Source organism: Bos grunniens, chromosome 9 (assembly GCF_055505025.1).
Source record: "Bos grunniens cultivar Pamir isolate PY7600 chromosome 9, Bosgru_T2T1.0, whole genome shotgun sequence".
Taxonomy (NCBI): domain Eukaryota; kingdom Metazoa; phylum Chordata; class Mammalia; order Artiodactyla; family Bovidae; genus Bos; species Bos grunniens.
Genome location: NC_141173.1, coordinates 73,747,169 through 73,766,074, shown reverse-complemented (window position 1 = coordinate 73,766,074; position 18,906 = coordinate 73,747,169). Strand labels below are relative to the sequence as shown.

The 18,906-nt window shown below is 39.1% G+C and overlaps 1 long non-coding RNA gene across 2 annotated transcripts in view; it reads right to left on the bottom strand.

Annotated features, from left to right (window-relative positions):
• Nucleotides 1-645: 645 nt before the first annotated feature.
• The window catches only part of LOC147366176 (uncharacterized), a 34,454-nt gene continuing 16,193 nt past the window's right edge, over nucleotides 646-18,906 (bottom strand). Inside the window, exons 2-3 of one of the 2 annotated variants that reach the window (XR_015132412.1) lie at nucleotides 16,096-16,181; nucleotides 646-8,889 (exon numbers count right to left, since the gene is read on the bottom strand). This is a non-coding gene — a long non-coding RNA (uncharacterized LOC147366176). The remainder of the gene's footprint in view (nucleotides 8,890-16,095; nucleotides 16,182-18,906) is intronic. The other variant, XR_015132413.1, reaches the window with a different exon arrangement.

Below are 18,906 nucleotides of genomic sequence, written 5' to 3'. Positions count from 1 at the left end.
TCTCCAGGCAAGAACACTGGAGTGGGTTGCCATTTCCTTCTCCAGTGCATGAAAGGGAAAAGTGAAAGTGAAGTCACTCAGTCATGTCTGACTCTTCGTGACCCCATGGACTGCAGCCTACCAGGCTCCTCCGCCCATGGGATTTTCCAGGCAAGAGTACTGGAGTGGGGTGCCATTGCCTTTTCCGCAAAATCGTTCTACTGACTTTAAAACTGGACTTTTACAATAGCCTTTAGTTTCTCCTCTTGGGCTAAATCAATGAATGAGTGAATAAAAATGCTGAATATTCAAATGTATTTCTATTTTGAGCAAAGTCAAATGAATAACTGAGACATTGGTCCTGCCTCTAAAGGCATAATTCTTTGTTTCTTGTTGCTATTTTTTCATCCCTATGGCTGAGTTGGAGCTGAAGTTGGAGGGCTGGTCTGGTCATGAAGTCCCTGGAAAAGTCAATGGGAGGATTTGCTTTATAAGAACAAGATTTCAGAAATCCTGACATATTAACCTGTATTCAGGATGTGATTTTTTAATAAGGAGAAAGTGTTTGCTAAAAGATGTAATTTCTGTCCAATAGACCTTGATGATTTAGTCTTTCCTAAAGAAATATATCAAATATGTAAAACATACAATGATTAACAAAATTAATTCAGTCTCCTAGTGCCTTAAGAGCCATTTATAATTTTATTGAGGTAGCAAAATAACAGAACAATTTTTCGTTATCTCTGCCTATGGGAAAAATCAATAGCTAGCTTTCAATGTCTTTTTAGATGATACTTCAGACTTTACAGTGTAAATATTAATAAACAGAAATACAAAAGAATGATAACTATAGGGGGAAGACAGTGGAAGAAAAGTCACTAGTGGATTCTCTACAAACGGAGCAGTGAGCCCCAGTACTCATTTCCATTTGGCAAGAGGTTTTTTGCTAAATTTTTGATTATATATATATACATATCAGTTGAGTTCAGTTCAGTCGCTCAGTCATGTCCGACTCTTTGCGACCCCATGAATTGCAGCACGCCAGGCCTCCCTGTCCATCACCAACTCCTGGAGTTCACTCAGACTCATGTCCATCAAGTCGGTGATGCCATCCAGCCATCTCATCCTCTGTTGTCCCCTTCTCCTCCTGCCCCCAATCCCTCCCAGAATCAGGGTCTTTTCCAATGAGTCAGCTCTTCACATGAGGTGGCCAAAGTACTGGAGTTTCAGCTTTAGCATCATTCCTTCCAAAAAACACCCAGGGCTGGTCTCCTTCAGAATGGACTGGTTGGATCTCCTTGCAGTCCAAGGGACTCTCAAGAGTTTTCTCCAACACCACAGTTCAAAAGCATCAATTTTTCACTTTTTTCACAGTATGTATGCATATATATGGTCATATATAGGCTCATCCTCTTCTGAGTGTTAATGTGATACAAAGTGGCTTTTTGAGTAACAGTTCAGCCAGAACAAAAGAGACACCCGGCTTACTCAGATTTTCTTACTCAGATTTTCTGAGATATTCTGAACAGCATTCAGTATTTTGGTTACCCACACTGTCCACATCCCAGGCAGTATATCCTACCTCTGCCTTGCTTTCTTTATTTGCATTCTTGTCCTGTTATAGAAGAACCGATCCTTGTATTTCTTTGGTTATTAAATACCTTGATATTTTTAAAGGTTTCAACAAATTGAGACAATATGTCAGTGGACCCTGTGTACTCTGTACTTTGATCTGTGCTACACTTGTTATTTGAATATGCAAGACAGGAGGCTGCTTCTTATCATCCACCTCCATGACAATCATTTCATCTGCAGTAAAATATTATCTAAAAGAGAGTTGGTTATATGTGGACATTTAAGGATATAGTCTCATTGTACCAAGCTGAACAATATTTTCAACTTCTAATACTTTATAAACAATATATGTGTAGAGAGCTAAGCTTGTAAGAGGTGATTTCTCAGTGAGCTTTATTTTGAATTTATTTCTTGTACAGGATAATACACATCCTGAGTTGTACTTTTGGAAGACATGTTTCAGAGATGACAGAAAATAGTGGTAAATGTTCCTTCTCAGAACAGACTGCTGTGCTGGTATCTGTAGATGGCCCAAGGCTGAAGTTCCTTTTGAAATTATTTTTAAATTACTTGAATCCCCAACCTCCCACCATTCCCCATATGGCAAATTCTTAATGGTGCCGTTTCAAAGGAAATCCACGATTGTGATGCCACGTGTATTTGTGTATTAGGGAAGGAAAATGTAAAGACAAGAGAAACGACTTATCTTAAAAGATCATTATTTGTTCCAAAACTATATTTAGACATGAATAGAAGTAATATGTCAATCTATTTCTCTTCCGGTCAAAATTAACCATTCTTCCCTTTTTTTTTTTATTGCACTTTGCTGTACTTACTATCCTATCAGATTTGAAAGTATTGTTACATGCGTGTATTTATTTCCAGAATCACTGAATAGTGGTTCCTTGGGAAGTAGGGGCCAGGCTTTGTGTTTCCCCCTGTGCACCTGTGGGCTACTCACAGTTTATACAGTAGCTGCTCAGTTGTGTTCTCTTTAATTGAATCCAGCGTTTCAAACCTTTTGGAGAAACCCAGTTGTTAGATATGATCATTTGATTTTGTTTCTCTGAGAAGGACTGCACTCAGGAAACTGAGATCAGAGTCATGGTGGGAAACTTTTTGTGTTTTCAGACATTTTTGTGATCACAATGTAAATGAAACATTGTCGCAGCGGTCCTTGCACTGAGGTCGCTGAGGACGCATCAGAGGGGTGTTTGATTTCTCTTCTAAACCCATGGTGATGCTCATCTGACAGAAACACTGGGTGCCATCAGCAGCAGGTGGACCCCGCAGCGGTCATGGCCCCAGAATGGATTTCAGAGGCGAAGGGTATATGGATGAAAGTGGGGGTGGGCATGAAGAGGTAGAAAGAGGTGAGGAGGAATTCAGCCACGGGATTAATGTTTCTAACACTACAGCTTTCATCGTTGTGTAGGGTACAACTGTGAGAAATTGTTCCATAAATTCTAGTTTATCAAGTGGCTAGATGCAGTGCTAACTACATGGTAAGCAAACATAGCTCATGCTGCAGTGTCTTTGAAAAATAATGTCTGGGGAATTAAGCCACTCTGTTTAAAAGTGGGTCTACAGTGATTTGAAGTGTGAGGATATTTTCAAATCTGCCCGCAATAGCCAGACATCAGAAATACGTGCTTTTGTTGTTATTCAGTTGTTAGGTCATGTCCAACTCTTTGCAACCCCATGGACTGCAGCATGTCAGGCTTCCCTGTCCTCCACTATCTCCTGGAGTTTGCTCAAGTTCATGCCCATTGAGTTGGTGATGCTATCTAACCATCTCATCCTCTGTCGGCCTCTTCTCTTTTTGCCTTCAATCTTTCCCAGCATCTGGGTCTTTTCCAATGAGTTGGCTCTTTGCATCAGGTGGCCAAAGTATTGGAGCATCAGTCTTTCCAATGAATATTCAGGGTTGATTTCCTTTAGGATTGACTAGTTTGATCTCCTTGCTATACATGCTATAAGCTGTGACAAAAGCAAACCCCACCTGGAGATCATATTGATCATCTCTTTTGAGTTGAGCCCAGAGGCTGGAAAGCTCCTGAACCAAAGTTTGTCTTGAGTTTGCTCAGAGCTCACTGTGGAGTGCTTTGGATTTCACCTCCTCTCACAGGCAGTGCTGTGGATCATCCTGATTCTTTGCCCCCTCCCCCTAGTAAGGGAGGAAAGACAAAATGTTATATCTCAGTGTTTAATGGTCATAATGTTCATGAGTTAATCACTAGAAAACATACATATAACACAATCCTTACCCTTCACCAGTTCTATCCCAGGATATTATCATAGGCACACCCCTAAATACCCAGTCACCCAGGCTGAAGACCGTTATCCCCTCTCTTTGAAAAGTAAGCATCGATTGGATCAGATGCAAGATCGGGTTAGTTGGAATTAGATATTTCCTACAAAAATCCACAGGTATATAGAGTGGTGGATTAATTTCACTGCTTTCTTTATCCACTAAGTGTATAGAGTGGTGGTAGGGGAAGCAGTGAGGGAAGGAGGAAGGGAGGGGACTGAATGGGGGCTTGGAAGTAAGTGGAGGATAAGAAGGACTTTTCCAGATACCCACTCCTAGTTGTCTTCTACTCTCTGGGTCTCTCCAGGTGCTCTGATTCCTGGGTTTCCTCTGAGGCATCTCCTGCCCAGGGTCAATGCCCACAGAGTGAGTTGTCCAAGTGCCCGCTGCCATGGTCTGGTTGTTAGCAATGCCGCAACTCCTTTCCAGAGCTCTAATGCTCCCCTCTGCCCTCAAGGTGTGGGCACTACTAGTACAGTGTAACTGTAGCCACCATTTAAGAACATCCTTAGGGTCTGAAACATTGTCAGATATTAAAAAAAAAAAAAGCTATAGCTTGATTCTTTGAGCTGTTGTTTCCTCTCCAGGGGAACAGGCAGTCAAGGTTGTATCAGCGGGATAACATTTCAGAAAAATCTTTCAATTTCACAGGAGAAGAGATGTAGAAAAAAAACTGCTAGAGGGTGCATAGGATAGCTCTCATTTAGCGAGACAGAAGCCAGCCTGCTAGATGAAAAATAGCACATTCTGAGGACTGCAGGGGACAGCACTGGATTTGTACGGTGGCTGTGAAAGGATAGGTTATCTTGGTGATGTTGTTCATGTCAGGGGAAGTGGTGATGCCCAGGTACTGAACACAGAGCTGGGAGACCTAGGACGAATGACTCTTACTGAACAAATGATTCATTTCATTAGAACACAGCTCAGTTTCTATGCTTATAAAAATTACATGATATTTGCTTAGGAATAATCTTATGGACTTAGAAGTGATAGGAATTCTATCACTTAGAATCCTAAGAATCTAATCTTAGGAGTTAGAAGTGATAAATATTTTTATTAAGTGTCTCCTAGCCCCTTTCAGGGACTTACTCCTCCCTTTGAAAACCAGAAATAGTGGAATGAAGTGATGTGATTCTAATAGTGCTTGCCTTTATCAACAATGTTAATCCCTGTCCAAGGAACTGGGCAGGTTACATTGTGTATTTGATTCCTGACTACATTCACATCATTAGGTTAAATTTATTTACATTATTGGGAATTTCCAGCCAAACCACCATCCAGTAACCTTAGCTGGGTGGGTTCTTAATTTCCTCATCTTTCACAACACCCTGAATACAGATCTAATGACGGAATGAACGTAGCATTTCTTTTATTTGATTTAAAGCTTATGTTTTAGTTTCTCTTGCAAGAAAAAATATTTTATAATAGATCAGAAACAAGTGATAGCAATGTTGATATTGTTATCGTCACTCAGTCATGTCTGACTTTTTGAGACCCCATGTTGACAGGAACAAGCTTAACACACAGAATACAGACTTCCTGTGTTCATGTAGGGGAGATTGAAGCAGCCAAGGATATAATTTCTAATGATGACATGATCTGATTTGTGATCTCACTGCATCAGTGGCAGTTCAAAGAGTGGTTTCCAGCACTTTGCATCAATATAGTAATTGGGATCTTGAAAAAACTCACATTTGCCATCTCAGATAGGAAGAGTCAAAAATATGAGTACCCTTAAGCAGCAGCAACAAGCTAAGTATTTGTTGCTGTTCTTTAGTTGCTAAGTTGTGTCTGACTCTTTGTGACCCCATGGACTGTAGCCAGCAGGGTTTCTACGTCCATTGGATTCTCCAGGAAAGAATACTGGAGTGGGGTGCCATTTCCTTTGCCAGGGGATCTTTCTGACCCAGAGATCAAACCTGGGTTTCCTGCATTGCAGGTGACTCTTTACCCGCTGTGCCACCAGAGAAGTCCAAACTAAGTATATTTATTATGAAAAAATAAGTGAGCTCATTCCAGCATTGTTTGTAATAAGAACAATTGAAAACAATTAAAATTAAAATAGCTAAACAGTGTTGCATTCATTTAATCCAATTATTCAGTATTTAAAAATTAAGGAAGTTTGAGGTATTAACTAAGAACAATAAACATGTTGTAGGCAGTGGGAATAACTACAGAATGATATGCAAATCATAATTTTACCTTGATAAAAGTAAATAAGTCTATCTACATATATACTGTATGTTAGTGGCAACCCACTCCAGTACTCTTGCCTGGAAAATCCCATGGACAGAGGAGCCTGGTGGGCTGCAGTCCATGGAGTCACGTAGAGTCAGACCCGACTGAGCGATTTCACTTTCACTTTTCACTTTCATGCATTGGAGAAGGAAATGGCAACCCACTCCAGTGTTCTTGCCTGGAGAATCCCAGGGACGGGGGAGCCTGGTGGGCTGCCATCTATGGGGTCACACAGAGTCGGACACGAATGAAGCGACTTAGCAGCAGCAGCAGTACACATACACATATATATGTCTCCAAGTTGTGTCAGTGTGGTGTGTGAACGTGTAGAGGGATGAGTAAATTAACTGTAAGAAAAATATAGGAAGGCAAGCATTGCATGCTTTTCTTTTTTTTTACACTGTTTTTATTGTACTGTATCATAGTTAACAGACAGTACTATGGTAGTTTCAGGTGTACCACGAAGTGATTTGACATTAGATACACACAAAAAATGATTACTACAAAGTCTAATAACCATCTGCCCCCATAAAAAGTTATTACAGTATTATTGATAATATTTCTTATGTGTATATACATATATACACACCCCATGACTTATTTATCTTCTAGCATGTTTTCCTTTTCATATTACTGAAGTAGTATATATCTATTAAAACAATAAACAGCTAATGGAAACATTAGCAACTCAATAGATGGGTTTCATCAAATTAAATGTGTTCTATATTAAAATCACCATCAAGTTCAGATGTTTTATTTAAGGCCACGAGGAAAGCATATGTGTTTCTAAGCCCGGTCAGAGAACCTGGCAATGATGACTTGATGTTTTTAAGATCTTTGTGCTTATAACTCCAGTTATTTTTATTCATTTAAAAGAGTATTCCTCAGCATTCTATCTGGGTGGTCCAGAGATTGAAGCAGTGTATTGTAGGACTCTGAACTGTCATTAGGCAATTAGGATCTTGCAGACTATTACATTCTAAGCATGTTTTCATTGCCTTGTGTAAATATTTTGACAGTAGCCTATGTGCACTGATAACATTTTGCATAACAAAGAATAACAGGTGCAGTGGAAAGGGGATCAAGTTCCTTGAGGATGCATTTTTGATTTATCGTGTGTGCCTTGACTTTGCTAAAAGTATATTAACAATAATAGCTTTTGTGGTGTAATCGGTTGCTATGAATAACCTATGGCAATGGAAACCTTCTTTTGGGGACTTCCTTCCTTGACAATTCAGTGGTTAAGACTGTGTTTCCACTCCAGGGAGCATGGGTTCAATATCCCTGGTCAGGGAACTAAGGTCCTGCATATGGCACTATGTGGCCAAAATTTTTTTCAGAAACCAAACCTTCTTTGGAATAAAATAAGAAATCTCCTCAGATGAGTTCAGGAGATCATGGAGAGGCATTCTGATCAAAACCTCTGCTTCCCACGGGTGTAGCCCTGGGCCAATTGTTCCCTGGGCTCTGTTGATCCTGCCTGATTAATGGGCAAGAAGATGTAAGGACAGTGTCAGAAAAACACAAGGTTTGTCCATTTAATGATCAGAGGCAGTGCTAACAAGCACTTGAGTCCCCCACACACCCCCGCAGATAGAGACGTGAACACTCACTAATTTAGAAAGGATGACTAGTGCCCACTGTCACCCAGGGCCAGAGGACATGGCAAAGATTTTTTTGGCAGGTAGGCTTTTTTCCTTTTAATGAATATATCTGGAAATCTAGTTTAACATGCACTTGTGGTTAGAAGAAAAACCATAAAATGGCTTTCCTACTGTGATAAAGTTTTTTGGAACTCAAGGAGGGTCGATTCCCCCTGCCCCCACAATTGCCTGACTATAATTCCTGGTAAGATATACAAACTAAATCCATATATTTCATGCTATTCTCATCATGTGAAATCAGCCTGAAAATAGAATATAAAGAAAAATCAAGGCTAATATTAAAAGGTACAACCCAAAGTCACTTACAACTGTCATGGCATTAATATCACAGACAGAAAGCAGTGTCTCTGTTGTAAAATAGAATAAAGTGTTGTAAAATTAATACAATAATACTTCTGTGAATGCGTGTAGAGGAAAAAAATCCAAATTTACTCATCCAACATAAATATTTTGGTTCTCCCTCCCCCAACTTTTGAGGTTACTATTGCAGTTTGGGGAGATGCATTTTACATAGTTTTATGAACTTGGGATTAATGCAGCTTTCTGATTAGATACAGAATTATGGTTTCTTGATCTCTGTCTGTCTGTGTTTCTCTCTTTCTCTCTCCTTTTCTTGGTATAAATCACTTCATCTCAGTTACCCTAAATAAGAATTTTTCAGTCAGTTTAGTTGCTCAGTCATGTCTGACTCTTTGCGACCCCATGGACTGCAGCACGCCAAGCTTCCCTGTCCATCACCAACTCCCAGAGCTTGCTCAAACTCATGTCCATTGAGTCGGTGATGCCATCCAACCATCTCATCCTCTGTTGTCCCCTTCTCCTCCTGCCTTCAATCTTTCCCAGCATCAAGATCTTCTCCAATGAGTCAGTTCTTCACATCAGGTGACCAAAGTATTGGAGCTTCAGCTTTAGCATCAGTCCTTCCAATGAATATTCAGGACTGATTTCCTTTAAGAAATTGAAGGAATTTCTTTAAGGAAATTCCTTTAAGATTGACTGGTTTGAATTCCTTGCAGTCCAAGGGACTCTCAAAAGTCTTCTCCAACATCACGGTTCAAAAGCATCAATTTTTTTGGTGCTCATGCTTCTTTATGGTCCAATTCTCACATCCATACATGATTCCTGGAAAAACCATAGCTTTGACTATGAGAATGTTTAATCTTCTCAAATACTAGTTTTTAAATCCTAGTCTGAAACCAAGTGAAGAGTTGACACTTTAAAAATACCTACCAATCAAATCTTTATCCCTGTGTAATTCTAGTTCATCTATACAGCAAAGTGCAAGGCAAGCTATTAAACACCAGCATTTCATTCATTCACTGAATTCTCTTTTATAATAGATATGAATGAATGTTCTGGTTCATTTCTTTCAGTACTAGATTTGTAGGCTCTTATCATTGTTTAATAAAATTTAAAAGTTTAACACATTTTGCTGTAAAAAGTACCCCTGGCTATTGGATTATGGATCCTTAGTTCTGACTTAACCACTCTCACTCCTCAGCATTCCTATATTATTGGTGAAAGAAGAGTAATAGAAACTCTCAAGAAGATAAGATGGCAGATAGACTGAGGACACAGCACTACACATAGAGTAAGAGTTCTTTACACATTGAATTAATAGGGTGAAGTGTTCAGGGCTTTTGGATTTTTGTTCTACGGTGTGTGCATTCAATTACACCAGGTTTAGTGAGGCTGAAAGACAAATCAAGTTTCAGGGGAACTATATAATTTCTGTACTATAGAGAGCAGTAGTGTGTACCCAAGTGTCAGCGAGCATGTATGCTAAGTTGCCTTGGTCATGTCCAGCTCTTTGTGATCCTATGGACTGTAGCCTGCCAGGCTCCTCTGTCCATGGGATTTTCCAGGCAAGAATACTGGAATGGGTTGCCCTGCCCTCCTCCAGGGGATCTTCCCAACCCAGGGATCAAACCTGAATCTCCTGTGGCTCTTGCATTGGTAGGTGGGTTCTTTACCACTGAGCCACTGGGGAAGCCCATCCATTTGGCAGGGAGGGTTACTATTAATGCATTTCATCAATTTAAGAGAAATCTGTTATTAAAATATTATGTTTCAGGCAAATGAGGGCTTACAAAGTGAATATGACATAGGCATTTTCCCCAAGCTGTTCACATCAAAAGAGAGAGACAGACTTCTGAATATCTGATCATAACACAACATAAATCTGTGCTAAAATCAAGGTCAAGCTGCTCAAAAGAGAGAGAGAGAGAATAATTCATCTTCAATTTATAGAAAAATTTCATTTCCAAAACCAAGATTCCTTGCCGGTGAAGCATATGTAAGCATTTTTGGATAAAGTACATTTTTTGAAATGTTATTTTAATGCAACTTTTACTAGTAAGAAAATATGGAAATTCTTTGAAGGCTAGTAAAACATCTACAGGGGTATGGAAATTGACATTTGTGGGGTTATTGGCATGAAACTTACAGTTTTTAAACACACATGGGACATTTCTGAAAGTCAATTTGATATATTTGGCCTCAAGATCTCAATTTTTTTGAAAGATCTCAACACGTCTACAGTCATACCACCCTGAACGTGCCCGATCTCATCTGAAAGATCACAACATACCTGTCACATTTTCTTACTATAATACAGTAAATAGATGACCAAAAATGTTCTGTACATTCAGAGTTTAAAACATACTTCCAAACCATTCAAGAAAGAATTGAAATTAGGAAATTCTTAGACATGAATAATAGATAAAATACTATATGTCAAAACTTGCGGGATTTAGTAAGATTGCACTGAGAGATAAATTTGTATCCTTAAATGCTTGTTTTAAAAAATAAATGCAAAAAAAAAAAATGAGCTAAGCATTCAATTTAAGAGATCAGAGGGAAGAACAAACTCACTGAATAACCCAAAGAAAGTTGAAGAGACAGAAACTAATGAGACAGGAATCAAAGGTACAAATGAGATTTGCATTGTATGGCAGAAACCAACACAACATTGTAAAAATTTTTAAAATAAATTTAAAGTTAAAAAATAGAAAAAAAAAAAGAGTCTGCTTTTAAAAGAGTAATAAAGGACTTCCCTGGTAGAACAGTGGAGGGGAATCTGCCTGCCAGTGCAGGGACAAGGTTTCAATCCCTGGTCCAGGAAGATTCCATATACTGCAGAGCAACTAAGCCCATGCACCACTGAGCTACTGAGCGCAGGTGTCTAGAGCCCATGCTCTGCAACAAGAGAAGCCACCGCAGTGAGAAGCCCTTGCACTGCAATGAGTAGTAGTCCCGCTCACCACAGCAAGAGAAAGCCCATGGGCAGCAACAAAGACCCAGGACAACCAAAAAAAAAAAAAAGAGTAATAAAGATAGCAACCTCTGTGAGGCTTTGTCAAGGGGGGAAAAAATGAGAAAAGAATGTTTCTACACATGTTGCATTACAGGATTAGATGAATGAGAGAAAACAAGTTTATGCTCATAAATTAAAAAACTTGTAAGAAATAGATGTGTTACAAAGAAAATAAAAATGATCAGAACTGACTAAAAAAATAAACAAAACCCAATTTGTGCTATAACCATGGAAAAATTGAATTAAAAATTTAAACTCTTTCTGTGAGCAAAATCTTATGCCCTTGATTATCTTCTTAGACAAGTTCAAGGTATTGATAATTCCAAACTTAAACTCTTACAGAAGAGAAACAGATGAAGCACTTCTCAACTCATTTCATGAGTCCATGACAACCTTGATATCAAAACAAGATAAGAATGGTATAAAAAAGAAATTATTAAAAGCAAATACTAAATATAGAGGCAAAATTCTGAAACAAAATACCAGCAACCAAAATTTAACCATCGATTAGAAAAAAGTCACGGCTGCTCCTGCTAAGTCACTTCAGTCATGTCCAGCTAAGTCACAGCCAAACTTACAAATATAGGCTAATATATTTAATAGGTTAAGGGAATGTGGGAGAGGAAATAGGAATATGGTTACCTCTACAGTAGTAGAACAAACATTTGATAAAATTACATACTTGTTCATGGTTTAACAAGTAAGCAAACATAACTCCTGGTAATAAGATCATCACTACCTTAGCCAGAAAAGGTGAATCTAAAAAATTGTATTTATTTTTCAGAGATCTACAAGGCAACTAAAAATAAGCTTTCTTGCTCCATATAAAAATGAGAAAAGATTGTAAACATTTAAACCATATTTTTGCCCATTACATTTATAAATGTGTGTGTTTGTACAAATATAAATATACACAACTACACAGAGCTTTATTGCATAGTAGTTAAGAACGTGAGTTCTGGAGTAAAATTGCTAAATTAAAATCCTAGGGTTGTACGATTTGGGGCAACTTTTCTGACCTCACTGTGCCTCCGTATTGTCATCAGTAAAATGGGTGAGGAAAACATCTCATTGGGTTGTTGTAAGAGTTAAATAAATAAATACATGTGAAGCATATAGGGAAACGCCTGACAGATTGTAAGTACTCAATACATGTATTAGTGGCTATAGCTTTTTGTTCCTCAGGACTAAAATATCTCCTTTATATTTTTTCTGTATTTTCCAAATTTTCTACAATATTTTACTTTTATAAAAAGAGCTAGTTGAAACACACACACACGTACTACTCACATACACCCCCACAGAAGTCTTTTGATCTGAGTTGCTTCGTACACTTCCCTGGAAGATTGGGATGTGGCAAAACATTTCTTCTGAGAGCTCTGCTTTCACTTGTCATGGTTCCTGCCAGGATACCTCTATGCTCACTGCATCTCCTAAGGCAGAACAGTTGAAGCACTGTTCTGACCATGTGTCATAATCCCATAACAGTCCATTATAAGCCCTGATGATTCCAGAGGAAAAGGAAAGGTTCTTTCTGATCATTTTAAGACAAAGGTGCAGCAGAATCACCCATGGAACTTCCTGACTAAGGATGTTCACTCTGCCCTTGAAGACTATGATCTGGCAGGTCAGAGGGCGCTTGCATAATTGTGATGCTGATGGGCACCTGGGTTGTGATCAGCTGCTTTATTCTGTTTACATTCAGCTTTCCTCATATCCTGACACCGGTAGCCTTCGATTGATGGATTTTAATGGCATACAGCACTTCCCAATGAATTTCAATTAATTTTCCAAATTTTTCAGGAAATATTCTAGGTTAGAAAAAGGAGAAACAACATTCCTCATCCTCAGAAGTTTATATTTTCATGTAGGAAGACAGAAGTAAACATAAAGGATATTTATAGAATGTAATAAGTGGTCTTAAGATGAAATAAAGGGGCTGATTTGATAGAGTGATGGGAGAGGATCCTTGAGACAGGTGCCCAGGGACAGCTATGCTGAGCAGGTGATATTGTAGTGGAGACTCTGAGATGAGAGGGAGCAGTTTATGTCCAGAATAGAAGTGAATGTCTTCCAGACAGAGGCAACAGCCACCACGATAGGGCCACCGCAACAGGAAAGAACTCTGCATGTTCAAGTTTGGTGTCTGGAACACCATGTGTAGGAGGAGATTCTGGGGAGGTCACTTCATGGGGACTTGTCCAGGCCAAGGAGTTTGGGGTTTATTCTAAATGTAGTTAAAAAACCACAAGCTTTTCAGTGGGGTATGGTGGAGGTGACATAGTAAATCCATGTTTTCAAAGATTGCACTGGTTTAATATATGGAGATAAATTGGTGGAACATAATAGCAGAAGTAAGGAAACTCGGAAGACCATTGCAATAACCCAGGCAACAGATGATGGAAGCTTGGACTTAGGGGTAGTAGAGGGCTGGAGAGGCATGAATCAAGTTGGAGTTTCTTTGGTGGTAGTTGGCAACTAGTATTTGTGGCAGATTCACGGTTCTGATTGGCTATGTGGCAATTGTAGATTCAAGCCATTGGATCAAAAGCCACTGCAGGCCTCCTTCCCATGAAGGTAAATGGAGGTTAATGGAGAGAATGCTGACTGGTCTCATACGTTCAAAGTCCAAGTTCCCATTTGTCCTTTGGATCATTAGATAGTTGCACTGTGGCAGTTGTAAATGCCTTACTGTGTCAAGAGGGTGAGATGCTGTTTTCACCAAGGGATCAGTTTTCAGCTGCAGAGTTCCATATTCTGGGCAACATTTGGGGTTCATTTAATTACCCTCTTTCATCAGAGGTAGAATAAGTCTAGGCTTCCTCAGTCCCAGGAGATGTGCTGTAGATGAGGGGTAGCTCCAGAGTCTACGGGGCATCTGTTCCATGTTCTTGAGTAGTCCCGACCTCACCTGAAGCATCAGGACCTAACTAGCTTCTCAGAGGTTGATTCTGAGCCTGAGTCAATCTGAGTACAGGGTGTAGTCCTCCCAATTTCTACACACTTACTCAATGTGACTGCGGTCTTTGCGAGTTCAACCCAGCCCTAATCAGCCCCTGGGACATCTCCAGGAAGTATCAGACAGGTAAGGAACTGGGGGATGGGGCCCAATGCCCCATGCAAGCAGGCTCAGCTGTGTCTGACTCTGTGACCCCATGCACTGCAGTTTTCCAAGCTCCTCTGTGCAAGGGATTTTTCAGGCCTGAATACTGAAGTGGGTTGCTATTTCCTTCTCCAGGGGAATTTCCTGACCCAGGGACCAAACCCATGTCTCCTGCTTGGGCAGGCAGATTCTTTACCACCGCACCACCTAGGAAGCCCAGTGGGATGAGGGAGAAGATATAATGTGACAGCTGCTGTGGGCAAAAGCAGAAATGAACCATACTTCACTTCCCCATTTTCTATCAGGAGAAAATGGTGAGATATTACAAAACCCATGGTTCTCAGATGGGGTATGCTTGTATGATATGGTGGAACATTCTAGACTAGCAGCTTAAAGAAAATATAAATAAGAAAGAAAATATAAACCAGTGTGTAAGTCAAATGACACACCAAGTGCCCTCAGCTTTAGGAAAGATGTTTGTATGCATATTAACTACAGATTGTAAGGGTGTTCCCAAGAGTATGATCCAACTTCTTTATCTCATCCACAAACAAGTTGTATAAAGGACTTGGACCTTTATGCTTATGGCACTGTGTGAGGGGTCAGGAGTAAATTTAGAAGCAATTTGAAGACATGAAAGCTATAACCATTTATTTTATAGGTTGAAAATATTGAACAGTAATGTGGATATAAATGCAATGAGAATGGTAAATATTGTGTAAAATACTTTTTTAGATTTTCTTGAAAAACATGTTTCAAAACAATGCATCAAATATGAACCATTCAATTGAAAACTGAACAATTTGGTGTTTCACTCAATCTAAGAAGCTATCAAATATAAGCCAGTCCAATTTCAGACATGTTAATACGTGAGCACAGGTACACTTTAAAATAGGTTTATAAAGGTTTTTATAAATGCTATTTATGATTGTTTTTAAATAAATGTTTTTAAAGGCAGGAAGAGTATAAGAACAATATATTCTAAAATGTTAACAGAGAAATATACTTTAAAATGTTAAAAAATACCTCTATAAGAGGGGAGTGAGCATGTAATGAGAGAATTTTTGTCTCTGTGTGTGTATAAATGACATCGATGTGAGTAAAGCTATGTGTAAATTTGCTAGTCAAAAAATTTTGTGTATGGAGCAAATAGGCCAATAGGTTATGATTTTTATTAGCACAGCAAACATTCACATAATTCAGGGAAGGTCAAAGAAATTTTCTGTTTGTGCTTCAGCTGCACATTCCTACCTGCTGTGAAATAAACCCAACCTTCCTGCCGGGGTCTGTTGATTCAGCTTTGCCATCTGGAGTCATCTAGCACTCACATTCTGAATGGAATAAAGCTGCTTTGGTCAGAGGCTCTGAGGGGAGCAAAGTTTGTGGTAGATGGTGTTAATTACATTCTTTCCATAAAATAGCAGGGCTCTAGGCACAAGCTGGGTGGAAGCTGTCATGTCTGTGTGGCAGCCAAGAATCAGGATATAGGTAATTCCCTTGGATTTCATCTGTTATCTCACATGGAAGGGGAGAATCCAGATTCAGATCAGAAGGTGAAAGGTTTATGGGCAAGAACACCAGACAGGCAGGGCCATAAAGTTGGAGAAGTGGCTGCTTCATTATTCATGAGTCCTGTTGCTTCTGAGAACATTCTGTACCATGTGTACTGTTGGCTTAGTACAAATTCCAAAGCCATTTTATATTATCATTTAGAATCTCAGGTAGATAAATAAGCTGATAGTTAAACATTTGTGAACCAATACATTCCAACAAAGTCCACCCATTGACCGTGGGACCAAAGGACATCATGGTGCTTTAGAATTGGTGCAGAAAGCAGCCTTCTCCTGTTTACTAGAAAGGAGTATTCATTCATTTCTTCATTCACTCACTCATTCAGGAAATGACTTACTGAGTGCCTTCCATGTGCTGGAAGTACATACTGACTGATGAAATCAGAGAGGTTCTTGCTCTTGTAGAGTTTACATTCCAGTGAAGCTGACAGATAATGAACAAACAAGAAAGAAATAATTACAGATGCTGACAATGTTATGAAGGGCATGAGTGACATGACAGAGAGTAAGTGAGAGTGAGAATTAGCAAGGAGATTCTTCATACGCTTTAGGGTGCAAACGACAAGGCCTTTTTGGAGAAGAATCACTAGAACTTAATGCCGAAGGCTGCAAAGGCATCAGTAGAAGCTTCTAGAAGAACCCTTCCCTGAGAGTCAGGAGACCTGGGTTTAGATGGGCAGTATATTTCTCAAGGAGCCACTTCACAGTGAATCTAAATAATTACAAAACTGTTAACTGAAGAAGAGTAACTCTTATGTGAAAATGCTTTGTAAACTATAAAGAATTTTATAACATGACCTCTATTCAGCATTCATAATAGCTCTTCTAAGTAGGTCAGATAAGGATTAATATTAGTTGGAAGCTGGTAAGTCCAGCTACATAATTTGTAGTACCTGGTGCAAAATAAAAATCAGGACTTTGTGTTCAAAAATAATTAAGAATTTCAAAGTGGCAACTGCAGGGTTTTGAACCATGAAACCTCTGAGCACAGGGCCCTGTGTGACCCAACAGGTCGCCTTCTTGTGAAGGTCAGCCCTGAACACTTTGCTATCATCAGATTTGTTAGTAAAGCGTTGGGGAAGGGGTAAAAGTTTTTGCTATATTTATATTCAGGGTACATATTTTAGCAAAATACTAAACTGTCAAATACTAGTTTTTATTAATGTAACCATACCATTGAGCTTATTTCAAGAAATCTAATCTGTTTCTTCATTTGGTATTTTATACCATCTTCTTTCATTAATTTAAAAATCTGGGCCAATATCCTTTTCAAAAATCTGTAAAGTTAAAAAAAAAAAAATCTGTAGCAGTTGCGTTGTTTGGATGCAAGTTGTCTTGAGGAAAAGGACTTTTGTGCACTAAAGAGATCTTGGTTTGAAATAAGAATGCCTGAATGTGAGTCCTGGTTCTGCCCTTAATATTTGTGTGATTATCAATAAATTGCTTAGTCTCACTGAACTTTAGTTTCTTCTAAAATGGAAGAATGATCTCTTAACAAATGAGTCTGAATTGTTGGTGAGGAGTCAGTGACATCATGTCTGCTGACCTGCAATGCGTAGCTCATATAGAAAATGATTCTTTGGTGGTTTTTTGGTCTGAAGGCCAGGAAGTGCTGACAGTCAGCTGACTCGCACTAATGAGAGGTGTCATTTCTGACTGGGGGCATGTGTTCCTTGCTGTTATTAAGTATCTTGAACATCATCCTTATATGGTAGGCTGTATGCCAAATTGATTTACCCAAGAATGGAAAGTTTATAATTTTATTTATATTAACAATATCTCAATGGGAAGGCATGCAATTTTTGAAAACTGACATTAAATTCACATCACATAAAGTTAACTATTTTGAAGTGAACAACTCAGTGGCAATTAGTTCATTCACAATGCCATATAGTCATCATGTTTATCTACTTCCCAAGCATCTTCATCTCCTTAAGAGAAAATATGGTCCCCATTAAGCAATCATTCTCCCATTTCTCCTTTCCTTCAGCCTCTGGCTGCCATTAATGCATTTTCTGTTTCTGTGGATTTACCTATTCTGAAAGTCTTGTATAAACGGAGTCACTAATAAGTGACCTTTGTGTTTGGCTTCTTTGACTTAGCATGTGTTTTCAAGGTTAACCTTAGGGCAGCATGTATCAGCACTCACTTCTTTTTATGAATGAACAGTATTCTACTCTATGTGTATGCCACAGTCTGTTTACCCATTTATCTGTTGATGGACATTGGGATTTTTCCATGTTCTAGTTACTGGGAATAGTGCCACTCTGAAAGTGCAAGTGGGTATATTGGTTTCAATATCTGATTTCAGTTCTTTAGGTACATACCTAGGAGTAAAATTGCTGGGTCATATGGTACTTCTATGTTTAACTTTTTGAGGAACAAGTCATGTAATTTAAAGCCAAATAGATAATCAAATACACTGTTTTATTATAAAATATAATAATAACAAGAAAACACTTCCATTCCTTTTCTTGCTTTTTCTATCCCAGTTGCCGGCTCTTGAACTACCTCTGTCATGAGACTGACCAAAATGGAGGACTTGGGCTCCAGGGTCCCTGCTTTTGACCGAGAGACCTCCCAGCTGAGAGTTCCCAAGGGTGTGTTAGATGTCAATGTGGGAACACATGAGCCAAACTGCATTGCGTGTTTCTATCTTCCACTGTCTATTATGTGAGCTTGCTGGTTTTAACAACCTCTGAGTCAGTCCAGTGAAGAAAACTATTAGCCAAGGTTAATTATCATCACTGAAATGTGAGTAAATGAAAGAAAGTGAGTCATGCACTAAGGCGATTTTATGGTGCTTTATGAGGGAAGGGTAAATCAAATATTCAAATCTAAACTGCAGGGAACATTTGAGTGAGGCTGAATCATACGTGTGAGTGGATATATATTTTATAGCATGTGCCTGTAGATTGTTCAGGTGATTGTCCCACTGGTGTGGTCAGACTGTTCTCTTCCTGGCAACCCAGCAGTGACTTCTCCAAACCCATCAACCTAAGACGAGGTCACTTCACATGGGAGCCACCCAGATTGGGGAAGAACAAAATAGAAGGGGAAGAAAGAGCAACAAAGTCACATTTCTTCTTCTGAGTTTCATCAAGAACTGCTGTCATCCTGCAGTGGACAATTTCCCTTGCAAGTCATAC